Genomic DNA, 6398 nt, shown 5'->3' with positions numbered 1-6398 from the left:
GGTGATTCTTGGTTTTAATCCTAGCTCCTTTGACCTCTAGAATATCACATTCCAAGCTCTTTGATCCCTTAACATAGAAGCTGCTAGAGCTTGTATTATCCTGATTGTGTTTCCACAGTACTCAAATTGTTTCTTTCTGGCTGCTTGCAGTATTTTCTCCTTGACCTGGGAACTCTGGGATTTGGTGACAATATTCCTAGGAGTTTTCTTTTTGGTATCTTTTTCAAGAGGCGATTGGTGGATTCTTTCAGTTTCTATTTTGCCCTCTGATTCTAGAATATCAGGGCAGTTTTCCTTGAAAATTTCTTGAAAGATGATAATTTTTAAATTATCTCTCCTGGATCTATTTTCCAGGTCAGTGGTTTTTACAATGAGATATTTCACATTGTCTTCCATTTTTTCATTCCTTTGGTTCTGTTTTATAATTTCTTGATTTCTCACAAAATCACTAGCTTTCACTTGCTCCAATGTAATTTTTAAGGTGGTATTTTCTTCAGTGGTCTTTTGGACCTCCTTTTCCATTTGGCTAATTCTGCTTTTCAAGGCATTCTTCTCCTCACTGGCTTTTTGGACCTCTTTTCCCATTTGGGTTAGTCTTTTTTTTTTTAAGTATTTCGAGGATTTATTTAACACAAATAAAAATGTGCAAAGCTCTTTACTCGTTTTCTTCACTCCTCAGTCTAGCATTTGGATTGGTGATCTTCATGGCGAGCTGAGCTGCTCTCTCAACAATAACGTTCTGATTCTTAGAGGATACATTGTGAGCAATCTCAGCACAGTAAGATTTGTTGCACATCAGGAGCACCTCGAGCTCTTTGACGTTGTGCACCAAAAACTTCCTGAATCGACTCGGTAGCATGTGTTTTGTTTTCTTATTGCTTCCATAACCAATATTGGGCATCAAGATGTGCCCCTTGAATCGTCTTCACACCCTGTTGTCAATGCTCCTTGGTTTATGCCAGTTTCTCTTGATCTTGATATATCTTGTCAGACTGGTGCTGGATGAACTTTTTGGTCCTCTTCTTGACAATTTTAGGCTTCACAAGGGGTCTGAGGGCAGGCATGGTGCTGGCAAAGAGCTAGTGGACTCTCCATGGGAAGCGCCGACAGAAAGAGCGGGTTAGTCTATTTTTTAAGGTGTTATTTTCTTCAGTATTTTTGGGGGTCTCCTTTAGTAAGTCATTGACTGGTTTTTTCATGGTTTTCTTCCATCACTCTCATTTCTCTTCCCAATTTTTCTTGTACTTCTCTTACTTGCTTTTCCAAATCCTTTTTGAGCTCTTCCATGGTCTGAGACCAATTTATATTTTTCTTGGAGGCTTTTGATGTAGGCTCTTTGACTTTGTTGACTTCTTCTGGCTGTTACGTTTTGATCTTCTTTGTCACCAAAAAAAGATTCTATAGTCTAAGTCCCTTTTCGCTGCCTGGTCATGTTCCCAGCCTACTACTTGACACTTGAGCTTTTTGTCACGGTATGACTGCTTGTAGAGCAGCGAATACTTTGTCTCAAGCTTTAGGGGCTGCGCTGCTGTTTTCAGAGCTACTTCTCCTCCACTGTCACCACAATCTCTGCCACACCAGCGGTCCTTCTTCCTCAAGAACCGCAACCCAGATCCAAGCAGGGCAAAGCAAGAGAACCCTGCCTCTGTGCCAGCAAAGCACATCTTGCACTCCCGCTCTGATCCACAGCTCGATTCCTCCCACCGTGTGGGCTTGGGGCCGGAAGCAGCCACAGCTGGAGCTCTGGAAGCAGCCGCAGGAGTTTCCTGCTGATGCTGCCACCATGCCACCTCCACCGCCCCTGGGGCTGCATGCTTCTCACCCTGATCCAGCAGTTTTCCCACTAACCTGCTCCCTTGGTGTTTGTGGGTTGAGAAGTCTGGTAACTGCCACAGCTCAGTGATTCATGGACCTAAGACCTGCTCTGCTCGACTCCCACTCTGGTTGGTCCTGGCACAGCCCACACTGGGCTGTGCTCTGCTCCCAGCACAGTGCAATAGACCCTTCTCTGTGACCATCCAGGTTGTCCTGGACTGGAGACCTGCTTCCCTCTGCTATTTCGTGGGTTCCATAGCTTTAGAATTTGTTCAGAGCCATTTTTATAGGTGTTTGGAGGGATTTGGGGGAGAGCTTAAGTGAGTCCCTGCTTTCCAGCTGCCATCTCGGCTCTGTCCCTGGCTAGGTTACTCTTAACCTAGCCTAGCCCTCCATTGTCCGGCTAGTTTCCACCCTTGATCCTATCAAAGTGGCTATGCCCAAATCTGTTACCCTTAAACTAGCCACCCCTACATTGTCTGTTATCTCCAGGTAACCTTCAGCTACTTCCCAACCTTAATCCCATTCTCTTGGTTCCTGGAGCCTGACCTCACCCCAGTCCTATCAAGCTTCTCCTCAAGACCTTCCCTAAACCCCTTCTCCCAACACCCCAGGACCACTCTAGATCCCTTCCACAATCTTTCTGTATATAAGTTTCATCTTGCCTCCATGAAGGGGCTCAAATTTCATCTACCTCAGATGGAATCTGGCCCGCTTGTGAAAGAGTGTCACAAATGATGAGATTTCTTAAGACAACACAATATGGCAAACCTGTAATAAACTTTGTCTCTCTTTGGCTGTAAGAAGGCTCGAGTTGAATTCATTCAAGCAGGATCCAGTGTGTTGATATTTTGGGGTCTTAAGCACCCCTAAAGACATATGGTTCTTTGACCTCATCACACTGACTGGCCCCCATGTCTAGAATTCTCTCCTTCTTCCCCTCTAACTATTAATTTCCTGTCTTCTTTCCTGACTCTACTCAAAGCCCACCTTCTAAAGGAAGACCCTCCTGACCCAGCCCCACCTCAGAGCCTAGAGACTTCTTTTGACAGTGCCCTCCATCTGCCCTATATATAACTTGTATGTATGTAGTTATTTGAATGATGTGGCCAGTGAAAAGGCCAATGAGTGTAACAATGAAAATATTACCTTGTAAGACCACTTTCAGTAGCATGTGTCACACCTAGTGTGCCTGACCTGTGGTAAAGCCTTCTGAACTCTTGTATTCATCTGATTAGCCAGTCAGACACACTGTACCTTGACCCCAGTACAATGATGTCATTTTCATCCTCTTCAAGAGTGAAGGACAATAACCAACTAATCAATCACACCACCTAATTCCTTCCGTCTTTCTTGGAAGGCAGTCCTCAACATCATTCCAAAATCTTTTCAACCTTCCACACACACATGGAGGTTTTCCATTTCCTTCTTTATGAGAAAGATTTCCTGATTCTAAAGCAGACCTGATCTCCCAGTTGGAGATAGTGGAAAGACTTCAGAGACAACATTCATTGGCATAAGGGCAAACACGGGGAAATAGTCTTGATCAAGGAAGAGGAACACGTGGTTAGGGTTATAATCCAGGATATGAATTGTTGGACAGATGGAATTTGCCTTGCCCTTTTATTGAGTCATCCATTATAGCATCACAGTTCCCATGAACAGTCTGATGATAGTCTTAGTCCTTAATCTAACCCATTCTTGCAAGGGCATCAACCTGAAAATTTCCCTAAGAGAGGGCATATGATGTCTCCGATGGTTAAAATATCCTACAAACAGCATGATGGCAATCAGTCCTGCCCTCAAAAGGAGGAACGTGTGGTTGCCTAGTTAGCTTCTCTAAGCTCCAGATCCCTTAAAGCTCTTTGATCTTGTCAAAATCCATGGCCACCACCTTAGAATCACTATAGATGATTTTATTTTCCTCATTTCTCAATGTTTTCATGGCTCAGATCGATGGGGGAACTATCCATAACTCCTATCCCTCTGGCTATCCCATCTAAAAAATAATAATGGCCACTGAAGTCCAGCATATTCTAGCTAGCAGGATAACCAATGACTCAAGGAAAATAATGTTCCCCAGAACCAAGTTTTTCTGGCAGGGTTCCACTGGGCTAGCAGAACATTTCTGCACTAGATATGTGGCAAAAAAAAAAAAGTGAGGAAAAACAGAGAAAAGAAATATGCTTCAATCTGCACTCAGAGCCCATTAGTTCTCCCTCTAGAAGTGGATAACATCATTCATCATGAGTCCTTTGGAACTGTCATGGGTCACTGTACTGATGAGAGTTGCTAAGTCTTTCACAGGTGGTTATCATTACAATATTGATGTTACTGTGCATAATGGTCTCCTGGGTCTGCTCACTTCATTTTGTATCACTTCATTTAAGTCTTCCTAGGTTTTTCTGAATCCAGCCTCTTCATCATTTCTTACAGTACAATACTATTGCATTAATATTATATACCATAACTTGTTCAGCCATTCCCCACTTGATGGGCATCGCCTCAGTTTTTCATTCTTTGCCACCACAAAAAGAGGTACTATAAATATTTTTGTACATATATAAGTCCTTTTTCTTTTATCTTTTTGGGGTACAGACGTAGAAGTGGTATTCCTGGGTCAAAAGGTATGTAGAGTTTTACAGACCTTTGAGCATAGTTCAAAATTGTTCTCCAGAATGGTTAGATTAGTTTTAACTCTACCAACAGTGTGTCTATTTTTCCACATTCCCTCTATTATTTGTTATTTCTTTTTCTGTCACATTAGCCAATCTGATAGTTGTGAGGTAGTACCTTTAAAATTGCTTTAATTTGTATTTATCTAATCAATAGTGAATTAGAGCATTTTTTTATATGACTGTTGATAGCTTTGATTACTTTGAAAACTGCCTGTCCGTATCCTTTAACCATTTATTTATTGAGGAATGGCTCTTATTCTTATAAATTTGATTTAGAGAAACAAGGCCTTTACCAGAGAAACTTATTGTAAATCTCCCTTTCTCCTGCTTTCCTTCTTGTTTTGGCCCCACTGGATTTGTTTGTGCAAACCTCTTTAATTTTCTATAATCAAAATTACCTCCTGTGATCCTATCCCTAACCCTAAACAAGAGTTTGGTCATGATCTCTTCCCCTAACCATAGATCTAAGAGGTAATTTTTTTCCATGCATCCCTATTGCTTAAGATATCACCCTTTATTCTTAATCATGTACCAATTTTGAGCTTCTTGGTATACAGAGTAAGATATTGGTCTATGTCCAGTTTCTGTCAGACTATTTTTTAGTTTTTCCAGTATTGCCAAATATTGAGTTCTTACCCCACTAGTAAATTACCATAGTAATCTAGTCTTTGACAAGGAAACTGTATCATACTGAAAGGGATCATCAGTAATGAACCAATATCACTAATAAACTAATAAGATCCAAATGCCTTAGCATCCAAATTCATAAAGGATACTTTTGAGCATCAAGAAGACAGAGTAGGTAACACAATAGTGACAGGAGACTTCAACTCCCTTTATCAGCTTTGGATAGTCTACAGAAAGATAAACAAAAAGGAAAACATGGAAGTGAACAAAATTCTGGAGAAACTAGAGTAAAAAAAGTGTAAAAAATGTAAAGTAATGTAGAGTAAAAAATGGTTAAGCAAAAGAGTATACATATTTCTTTGCATTACATGATACTTTTACAAAAAGTGATTAAGAGAGATTGCAAACAAATATAAAAAGGCAGAAATTGTTAATCCATCCACTACAGACCAAAATGCAATAAAAACAGAAACTGGTTCAGATCCAAAGAACAGTTAGTATTCATAATTCACAAATTATTTCCCAAAACTGAGAAATAAAGCATCCTACTAGAATTCTTTTATGAAACAAATATAGTCCTAATACCTAAGCAGTGGAAAGAAAAAAAACACAGAAAGAAAACTACAAGCCAATTTCATGAATGAACATTGGCTGAAAAATTGTAAACAAAATCCTATCAAACAAACTACAATGATTTATCCAAGAAAACATCCATTATGATCAAATGGCATTTATACCAAGGATACAAAGATGGTTCAACATTAGGAAAACAATCAATATGACTAATCATATTAAAAACAAAAACACTGGGGACAGCTAGGTGGCGCAGTGAGTAGAGCATGAGCACCTGCCCTGGAGTCAGGAGGACCTGAGTTCAAATCCAGCCTCAGACACTTGACACATTCACTAGCTGTGTGACCTTGAGCAAGTCACTTAACCCCAATTGCCCTGCCTCTCCCCCCGCAAAAAAACAAAAACAAAAACAAAAACATCATAATCATCTCAGCAGATACAGAAAAATCCTTTGACAAAGTACAACACTTATGTTAAAAATCCTACAAAATATAGGCATAGAGGGACCTTTTTAAAAAAATATCATAAAAAGCATTTATTTAAAACCAAAAGAAAATATTATATGTAATGAGGATATTTCATTTGATATTATATGTAACGAGGATTGTTGTTGCTGTGTTTATTCTTCGTTCTCCAAGAGGACCATGACATCAGGGAAATGATGACATGACTTGCAGTGACTTTGATTTGAGTGAGGGAGGGCTG

The 6398-nt window shown here is 40.2% G+C and overlaps 1 pseudogene; it reads right to left on the bottom strand.

Moving 5' to 3' along the window:
• Nucleotides 1–655: 655 nt before the first annotated feature.
• On the bottom strand, nt 656–1064 carry LOC118837573 (annotated as a pseudogene).
• Nucleotides 1065–6398: the final 5334 nt, after the last annotated feature.

The sequence above is a fragment of the Trichosurus vulpecula genome, chromosome 2 (assembly GCF_011100635.1).
Source record: "Trichosurus vulpecula isolate mTriVul1 chromosome 2, mTriVul1.pri, whole genome shotgun sequence".
Lineage (NCBI taxonomy): Eukaryota > Metazoa > Chordata > Mammalia > Diprotodontia > Phalangeridae > Trichosurus > Trichosurus vulpecula.
This window is presented reverse-complemented; position numbering and strand designations above follow the sequence as displayed.